This window comes from Triticum urartu, chromosome 2 (assembly GCF_003073215.2).
Source record: "Triticum urartu cultivar G1812 chromosome 2, Tu2.1, whole genome shotgun sequence".
Lineage (NCBI taxonomy): Eukaryota > Viridiplantae > Streptophyta > Magnoliopsida > Poales > Poaceae > Triticum > Triticum urartu.
The window spans coordinates 594,080,478-594,090,905 of record NC_053023.1 but is presented as its reverse complement, the minus strand read 5'-3'; positions in this window follow the sequence as shown (position 1 = coordinate 594,090,905).

Below are 10,428 nucleotides of genomic sequence, written 5' to 3'. Positions count from 1 at the left end.
TAGTAAGGCGCGGTGGCACGGTAGTACCGGGGCTTGGAGCGGCAGTAGAGCTTTAGTGCCGCGGCCCACGCGGTAGTACCGCGCCTGAGGAGCGGTAGTACCGCACGAGCGGTAGTACCACATCTGTCATGCGGTAGTACCGCACGGCATCAGATCCGAACGAATGAATCTTAGAACAAGCGCGACAACGAGGCGGTACTACGGTTGATCAAATCTACCACGGGACAACATATCAAGTACACTTTCTATGCATCACTACTCTCCTACATCCTACTCTTGCAAAGATTTGGCCTAAAATCTCAAGAATCAACATGCATCTCCCCAAAACCTAGAAGCGAAAGCACGAACAAAAGAGAGAGGGATTTGGGGAGAGACCTTGATCCATGGCAAGGGGAAGTGGTGGGGAATGATCCCACCGGTCGGAATCCGAGGAGAGCAGCCGGGGACGGAGATCTGGCGAGGGTCTCCGGCGCCGTTCTTGAGCAGGAGAGAGAGAGGCGGCAGGGAGAGAAACCGACGAATGGGTATGGGGGAGTTGGAACTCCCCTGCCTGGGTCTTAACCCCCACGCACCCTCGGTAGCGTGGTAGTACCGCACCTCATCGCGGTAGTACCGCTTGGGCGGAAGTGCCGCACCAAAGCGGTAGTACCGCTCCCCCATGCGGTAGTAAAAAATTACTGCCGCGCTGGGTGCGGAAGTACCGTGCGCTCCACAAGAGGTAGTACCGTGGCAGGCCGCGGTAGTACCGTGAGTTCAAGAAGATGCAAGAAACAAACGGAAGAGAAAGGGACTTTGCAAGGAAACTTCAAGCGAACGAGACACCGCAAGAACACGCTCAGCACGAAGAAAGAAAGGCACGAGACAACAAGGACCAACCACAAGACACAACCTCTCCAAGGAGAGGGCGGTGGCCGGAGCCACCTATGTTTGAGTCAATTGGTATGGCACCGCGAAGAATTATCCTTGGGCCCATGACCAAAACTCGTCTTTGAAGCACAAGTACCATGAAAAACGGCTAATGTGAAAGATTTGATCAATTTATGCATAATGGGGGGAGGGAGAGTTCATTGAGAGAACAACACTCCTCCTATGTCCATGCATACACCTAAACAAGATAACAAGTTGAGTATGGTGGGGTGTGCACGGGTTCAAGCAACATTGCTCGAATAAATGATATTTAGCTCATGCCTTAACTCGCGAAATCTAGCTTCATCCAAGGGCTTCGTGAAAATACCTGCAAGGTTGTCATGGGTGTTGACATAGTTGAGCTCGATCTCCCCTCGCCTAATATGATCCCGGATGAAGTGATACCGAATCTCAATATGCTTCGTTTTGAAGTGTTGTGCCGGGTTGAGAGAAATCTTGATGGCACTTTCATTGTCACACCAAAGAGGCACTTTGTCACAAATGACACCGTAATCCTTTAAAATTTGCCTCATCCATAAGAGTTGTGCACAACAACTACCGGCCGCTAGATACTCCGCTTTGGTGGACGAGAGAGACACACAACTTTGCTTCTTGGAAGACCAACTCACCAAAGAGCAACCAAGAAATTGGCACCCCCCGGAAGTGGATTTCCTACCCACTTTGTCTCCTGACCAATCCGAGTCCAAATAACCTACAAGCTTGAAGTTTGCTCCTCTTAGGTACCATAAGCCAAAGTTTTGGGTATGAGCCAAATATCGAAAGATTTGCTTGACCGCCATGAAGTGACTTTCCTTAGGTGCGGCTTGAAACCGTGCACAAATTCCCACACTCAACATGATATCCGGTCTAGATGCACAAAGGTAAAGCAAGGATCCAATCATGGAGCGATATACCTTTTGATGCACCGCTTTACCATTTGGATCTATGTCAAGTTGGCATTTTACGGGCATAGGAGTGGATGCCGGCTTGACATCACTTAGCTTGAATCTCTTGAGCATGTCTTGAGTGTATTTGGCTTGGTTGATGAAGGTTCCTTCTCTTCGTTGCTTGACTTCAAACCCGAGAAAGAACTTCAACTCTCCCATCATGGACATCTTGAACTTGGAGGTCATGAGTGCGGAAAATTCCTCATTGAAAGCTTTGTTAGGGGAACCAAAGATAATATCATCAACATATAGTTGGCACACAAACAACTCCCCTTTGACCTTCTTAGTAAAAAGAGTGGGGTCGATTTTCCCAATTTCAAAACCATGATCTTGCAACAACTCGGTAAGGTGGTCATACCACACATGTGGGGCTTGCTTAAGGCCATAGAGTGCCTTATCGAGTTGATACACATGATCGGGAAAGTAGGGATCCTCGAACCCGGGGGGTTGCTTGACATATACCAACTCATTAATAGGACCATTAAGAAAAGTACTCTTCACATCCATTTGTTGTAACTTAAAGTTATGATGAGAAGCATATGCAATCAACATGCGAATGGATTCAAGGCGAGCAACGGGAGCAAAGGTTTCACTGTAGTCGATACCCTTGACTTGGGAGTAGCCTTGTGCTACCAAACAAGACTTGTTGCGAATGATGATCCCATGAGCATCTTGCTTGTTCTTGAATATCCACTTGGTTCCAATGACATTGTGGTTCCCCGTTGGCCTTGGCACCAATCTCCAAATCTTGTTGTGCTCGAAGTTGTTGAGTTCTTCATGCATGGCATTGAGCCAATCCGGATCTTCGAGCGCCTCATAGACCTTTTGGGGTTGAACACAAGATACAAACGCGTGATGTTCACAATAGTTTGCTAATTGTCTACGAGTGCTTACCCCCTTTCTTAAGCTTCCAAGCACATTTGTCATGAGATGATCTTTGGTGGAGAGCTTGGAAGCAATCTTGGCGGCATGACGCTCCAATTCCTCCTCGGGGGTGAGTCGAGGAGCGGTCACTTGATCATCTTGATCGCCGTCTTAAGCTTGTTCTTGATCTCGAGGAAGCTCTTGATCTTGAACTTGCTCGGAGGAGAGAACTTGACCTTGGGCATCACTTGATGTTACAACACCATCTTGAGATTGACCTTGCCCTTGGTCTTGTTCTTGAGGTTGAGGGCTCCACTTTGTTCTTCGGAAGCGTGTGGGACTTGGGTTGGTGATGGATCCACTTGAGTGGAGCATTGTCCTTCTCCTTCGGCCACAAGGGGTTCCTCAATGGGTAAGATAAAACCAACACCCATTATTCTTATGGCTTGGGGAGGAATTTCATCACCTACATCACAAGTGCCACTTTGCTCCACTTGGGAGCCGTTATTCTCATCAAACTCAACGTTACATGTCTCTTCAATAAGTCCCGTGGACTTATTGAGGATACGGTAAGCATGGGAGTTTGTAGCATAACCAACAAATATGCCCTCATGAGCTCTAGCCTCAAATTTAGACAAACGAACACCTTTCTTGAGAATGAAACGCTTACACCCGAACACCCGGAAGTACTTGAGGTTGGGCTTGCTCCCGGTGAGTATCTCATATGGAGTCTTGTTCAAGCCTTTGCGGAGGTAGAGACGATTTGATGCATGACACGCGGTGTTGATGGCTTCGGCCCAAAAGTTGTATGGAGACTTGAACTCCTCCATCATGGTCCTTGCCGCATCCATCAACGTCCGGTTCTTCCTCTCCGCTACACCATTTTGTTGAGGGGTGTAAGGTGCGGAATATTGATGCTTGATCCCCTCATCACTAAGAAACTCATCCAAGGTGTAGTTCTTGAACTCGGTGCCGTTGTCACTTCTTATTGTCAAGATCTTTGCATTGTGTTGATGTTGAGCTTCATTTGCAAAGTCAATGACGGTTTGTTGGGTCTCACTCTTCCTCTTGAAGAAATATACCCAAGTGTATCTTGAATAATCATCCACAATCACCAAGCAATAATTCCTACCCCCAAGATTATCAAAAGATGGAGGCCCAAAGAGATCCATGTGAAGGAGCTCCAAAGGCCTCTTCGAGTAAATGATAGTCGTGGGAGGGTGAGCCTTTTCATGTAGCTTTCCTTCGATACAAGCATGATCTTTGGCAAACGTAACATCTGTTAGTCCACAGACATGGTCCCCCTTGAGAAGACTTTGCAAAGATCTCATATTGACATGGGCTAGACAGCGATGCCAAAGCCATCCCATGTCAACTTTAGCCATTAGGCATGTCGCGGTCTTAGTGAGTCGCTCCGAAAAGTTAATCACATAGAGACCGTTTTCGGCATGCCCAACAAAGGCTACTTTAAGAGTCTTGCTCCACAAGAGGGCCACGGTATCAACATCAAAGAAGGTGGCAAAACCCATGAGTGCTAGTTGACGAACGGAAAGTAAATTGTATGCAAGAGACTCAACAAGCATGGCCTTCTTGATCGTAAGATCATGAGAAATGACAACCTTGCCGAGTCCCAATACCTTAGTGGACGAGGCGTCACCCCACTCGACGTTGGTGGGCATGGATGGAATCTTTTGCACGTCCACCACCAAGTCCCTGCTTCCGGTCATATGATTAGTAGCTCCACTATCGAGCAACCATGATCCCCCACCGGAAGCAAGCACCTACAAGAGTTCAATGCTTGGTTTTAGGTACCTATTTTGTAATGGGTCCTTTGATGTTAGTAACAAGGGTCTTAGGAACCCAGATAGACCATTCAATGTACTCATAAGGAGAACCAACAAATTTGGCATAAATATGCCCATCACTAGCACGACACAACACATAAGAAGGGTTAAAGTCGCCGGCTTTGTTGGGAAGGGAAGCGTTGCCCTTCCTGGCATCACTAAACCTCACGGTGTTCTTCTCCTTATCCTTAGTAGCACCCTCTCCCTCCTTCACAAAGGTTTTCTTCAGAGGAGGAGGTCGTTTGGCCTTGTCATTCTTCTTCTTGTTCTTGGACTTGGGCACGTACCCAATCCCTTCTTTGGCCACAACTTCCTTTTGGTTGCTCAAAAGGTCGTTGAGGTTATTCTCGCCTTGTATGCAAGACACAAGACCTTTCTCAAGTTGCTCCTTCCACTTAGCGTTCTCCTCAACAAGATGCACATGCTCACAACATGGGTTAGTAGCATTTGCATTATCAATTAACATCATACGAGGAAAAGTGGCTTTCTCCTTGGTTAGCTTTACTTGAAGTTGATCATGAGACTCTTTGAGGCTAGCATGAGCACCCTTCAAGACCTTGTGAGCCTTGTCAAGTAAGTCAAACTCCTATTTGAGTCTAGCAAGATCAACCCCAAGATTGGCCTTCTCGGAGTTTAGCACACAAGAAACAACAAGAGCATGATCAAAATCTTTCTTTAACTTAGCGTGATCAACGTTGTGTGACTCCTCAAGAGCCAAACGAAGACCATGCTCTTCCTCAAGAGCATTGGAAAGATCCGAAATCTCATCGGCATAGTCACGACTATGCCCGTCCATCTTGGAGATAGTATCTTCGTGAGCCTCGGTCATGTCATTGGCTTCACCAAGTTGTTCCAAGAGAGCAACGAAATGCTTCTTGGACTTACCCTTGAGTTTACCTATAAAAGACTCAAACTCATTCTCCTCCACATTTGATCCCTCATATTCATCAATGCAATCGGTCAAAGAAGGATTATTAATGATGGTAGTTTTGATGTTGGGGGTTACCTTGTTGGTGGCTTTAGCCATGAGGCACTTGGCGGTGATATTCTCATTGGGTGAGTCAAAGAGTGACACCCGTGGAGTTGTCGCAATGGCAACGGAGGCCATGGCAACTGACTCACCATCTCCATCATCATCATCCTCATTGTACTCTTCTTGTACCACCAACGCCTTGGGAGGAGTCTTCTTGATGAAGTTGCTCTTGTTGGGGAAAGACTTGACTTTGTCCTTTCGGATGAGCTTCCACCATTGTCTTCCCTCTTCTCATAAGGGCATTCCACAACGAAATGACTCACATTGCCACAATTATAGCAAGTCCTCATATGTTGCTTGACCTTCGTGCCACTTGAGTTGTTCTTGTTGAAGTTGGGCATTGAGTTCTTCTTGCTCCAAAATTGCCTTGAAGCAAGAGCCATGTGTTCCTGATAGGCATACTTTGTATCTTCGGGGTTGCTCTCCTCTTCTTCCTCTTCGTCCTCTTCTTCCACCCTCACCTTGGCCTTTAACGCAAGATTGGGCTTCTTTGCTCTTTGAGAATATAGCACCACATTGTCGGCGGTTTTGTCCAAGATGCTCATAGCCACAAACTCATCCAACACTTCACTTGAGGACAAGGTGTGGAAGTCCGGCCTTTGACGGATGACGTAGGACATGGCCTTGTGGTAAGGCATCATTGCCTTGAGGAATTTGCGCTTGATCCAATTGTCATCCGTATCCTTGCTCCCATGATCTCGGAGTGAGACCGCGAGTTTGGTTACTCTTCTATAAAGCTCACGAGGTTCTTCATCTTCTTTCATTGCAAACTCATCGGCTTCATCTTGCACCACTTCATAGTTGGAGCGTTGAATGCTTGCGCTTCCCCTGTAGAGGGAAACAACTTGGTGCCATGCATCTTTGGCCATGGCGAAGGGCCGGAGGTGAGGAAGATCTTCTGGTGGAATTGCATCTTGGATGATGAAGAGAGCATTCTCATTGAATTGATTATCTGCGGCTTCTCTAGGAGTGAAGTTGCTTCGGTCATGAGGATAGAAACCTTCTTCATTGATTCTCTGAAGATTAGTATTCACATGATTTATATGACACTTGAAATGATAGACCCAAGAATCAAAGTCCTCATTTTTCACAATCTTAGGGGGAGGACCGACATGATTCAAATGAGTGGAAGGAATCGGTCCACCATAAACAAATGGAGGTTCCACATGGGCAAAGATGTCGGTTCCATTTTTACCACTAGAAGAAGGAGCCTTTTCACTCGTAGCTTCCCCCTTGTCGGAGTTAGCATCCGTCACCCTATTAGTGGGATCACTCACTTTCAACGGTGCGGTGGAAAGTTTAAGCCCTTCTATAAATTTATTAAACATGCTTTCAACCTCGGTCGTCATGGAGGTTTTCAATGTTTCCAAAGCCACATTGAATTCCTCACGAGATACCGCGGTTCCCCCATCGCCCGTAGACGAGATCGGATTCACACCGGAGTGCTCCTCCACACCGTCTACGGTGTCAACCATACTCTTCGGACGGCAAAGTCCTTAGTGAAGAGACGAGGCTCTGATACCAATTGAAAGGATCGATATAGTTGACTAGAGGGGGGAATAGGCAACTAACAATTTTTAACTTTTCTTTACCAAATTAAATTTTGCATCAAAGCAGGTTGTCTAGACATGCAACTATGTAAGCAACCTATATTATGCAACAACAACAAGCACACAAGCAAGCAAGGGAAATGACACAAATAAGCTTGCACAAGTAAAGGTATGAGATAACCAAGAGTGGAGCCGGTGAAGACGAGGATGTGTTACCGAAGTTCCTTCCTTTTGAGGGGAAGTACGTCTCCATTGGAGCGGTGTGGAGGCATAATGCTCCCCAAGAAGCCACTAGGGCCACTGTATTCTCCTCACGCCCTCACACAATGCGAGATGCCGTGATTCCACTATTGGTGCCCTTGGAGGCGGTGACCGGACCTTTACAAACAAGGTTGTGGCAATCTCCACAACTTAATTGGAGGCTCCCAACAACACCATGAAGCTTCGCCACAATGGAATATGGCTCCGCGGTGACCTCAACTGTCTAGGGTGCTCAAACACCCATGAGTAACAAGATCCGCAAGGGATTAGTAGGGGGAATCGAATTTATTTTGGTGGAAGTGTAGATCGAGGCCTTCTCAACCAATCCCTAGAAAATCAACAAGTTTGATTGGCTAGGGAGAGAGATCGGGAAAAAATGGAGCTTGGAGCAACAATGGAGCTTAGGGTTGGAAGAGGTAGTCAACTCAGAGAAGAAGACACCCCTTATATAGTGGAGAGACAAATCCAACTGTTATCCACTTAACCAGCCCGCGACTTGCGGTACTACCGTGCCAGTCAAGTGGTACTACCGCAAGGGCTCATGGTACTACCGCAGCGAACCGCGGTACTACCGTGGCCACGGAAGGAGCTAGCCCAGGCCTGTAGCAATGAAGCTGGAGTGGTACTGCCGCTCGCGCGGTACTACCGCAAGGCAGGGTTGGACCAGCCTGGGAAGGCCGTGGACAAATAAAGAAATGTCCGTGGCCAGTTCCGCTGATTTTCACATAGTGCAAAAATCCGACACGGTACTACCGCTTAAGGCAAGCGGTACTACCGCACAGGAAGCAGATGTAAAAAATTACATCCGCCCCTACTTCCGCTGATGGTGTTGTGCCGGACCAGGACTCACGGTACTACGGCTCCCAAGGAGCGGTACTACCGTGACCACATGCGGTACAATCGCAAAGGCCTGCGGTACTACCGCTCCAAAGAGCAGTACTACCGCAAGCCTCAGAACAACAACATTAGGGATTCTTCTTTTTGCACAAACACAAAGAAACGGAGGATGCTCCACAGTGCTAAGGGAAAGGCGGTGCAAAGAGGACTAAACGTGTACGTGACGATTCCACCCAAACCTTTCCAAAGTGGACCCCCTCTTAATAGTATGGTTTTCCTACGACTCAAATCCACCAAAAAAGGAACGTAGCAAAACACCGTCTTCATCTTCGAGGGGCTCCTAACCGTCTTGTGCCTAGTAATGAAATATCTGGAATACTCGAGATACACGATTAGTCCGCAAATGCACTGTCATCAATCACCAAAACACCTTAGGGATAACTATGCCCTTACAATATGTTAGTCCCAAAAATAGTATAAAAAGTTGCCAAAAGTATATGAAAGTTGTATAATATTGGCATGGAACAATCAAAAATTATAGATACGACGGAGACGTATCAGCATCCCCAAGCTTAATTCTTGCTCGTCCTCGAGTAGGTAAATGATAAAAAAGATAATTTTTGATGTGGAATGCTACCTAGCATAATCTTGATCATGTAATCTAATCATGGCTTGAAAATATTAAGACATGAGTGATTCAAAGCAATAGTATATCATTTGACATTAAGACAATAACACTTCAAGCATACTAATAAAGCAATCATGTCTTTTCAAAATAACATGGCCAAAGAAAGTTATCCTTACAAAATCATATAGTCTGGCTATGCTCCATCTTCACCACACAAAATATTCAAATCATGCACAACCCCGATGACAAGCCAAGCAATTGTTTCATACTTTTGACATTCTTAAACTTTTTCAATCTTCACGCAATACATGAGCGTGAGCCATGGACATAGCACTATAGGTGGAATAGAATATGATGGTGGAGGTTGTGTGGAGAAGACAAAAAAGGAGAAAGTCTCACATCGACGCGGCTAACCAACGGGCTATGGAGATGCCCATCAATTGATGTTAATGCGAGGAGTAGGGATTGCCATGCAACGGATGCACTAGAGCTATAAGTGTATGAAAGCTCAAACTAAAACTAAGTGGGTGTGCATCCAACTTGCTTGCTCATGAAGACCTAGGGAATTTGAGGAAGCCCATCATTGGAATATACAAGCCAAGTTCTATAATGAAAATTCTCACTAGTATGAAAGTGATAACTCAAGAGACTCTCTATATGAAGAACATGGTGCTACTCTGAAGCACAAGTGTGGTAAAAGGATAGTAACATTGTCCCTTCTTTTTTTCTTTTTTTGTAGGCTTCTTTGGCCTCTATCCTTTTGGGAGGGTGGGGGGCTTTTGTGGCCACTTTTATTTTTATCATGGGACAATGTTCTAATAATGATGATCATCACACTTTTATTTACTTACAACTCAATATTACAACTCGATACTAGAACAAAGATATGACTCTATATGAGTGCCTCCGGCGGTGTACCGGGATGTGTAATGATCTAGCGTAGCAATGACATCAAAAAATGGACAAGCCATGAAAACATCATGCTAGCCATCTTACGATCATGCAAAGCAATATGACAATAAATGCTCAAGTCATGTATATGATGATGATGGAAGTTGCATGGCAATATATCTCGGAATGGCTATGGAAATGCCATAATAGGTAGGTATGGTGGCTGTTTTGAGGAAGATATAAGGAGGCTTATGTGTGATAGAGTGTATCATATCACGGGGGTTGGATGCACCGGCGAAGTTTGCACCAACTCTCGAGGTGAGAAAGAGCAATGCACGGTACCAAAGAGGCTAGCAATGATGGAAGGGTGAGTGTGCGTATAATCCATGGACTCAACATTAGTCATAAATAACTCACATACTTATTGCAAAAATCTATTAGTCATCGAAACAAAGTACTACGCGCATGCTCCTAGGGGGGTAGATTGGTAGGAAAAGACCATTGCTCGTCCCCGACCACCACTCATAAGGAAGACAATCAATAAATACCTCATGCTCCAACTTTGTTACATAACGGTTCACCATACGTGCATGCTATGGGAATCACAAACTCAACATAAGTATTTCTACAATCCACAACTACCCACTAACATGACTCTAATATCACC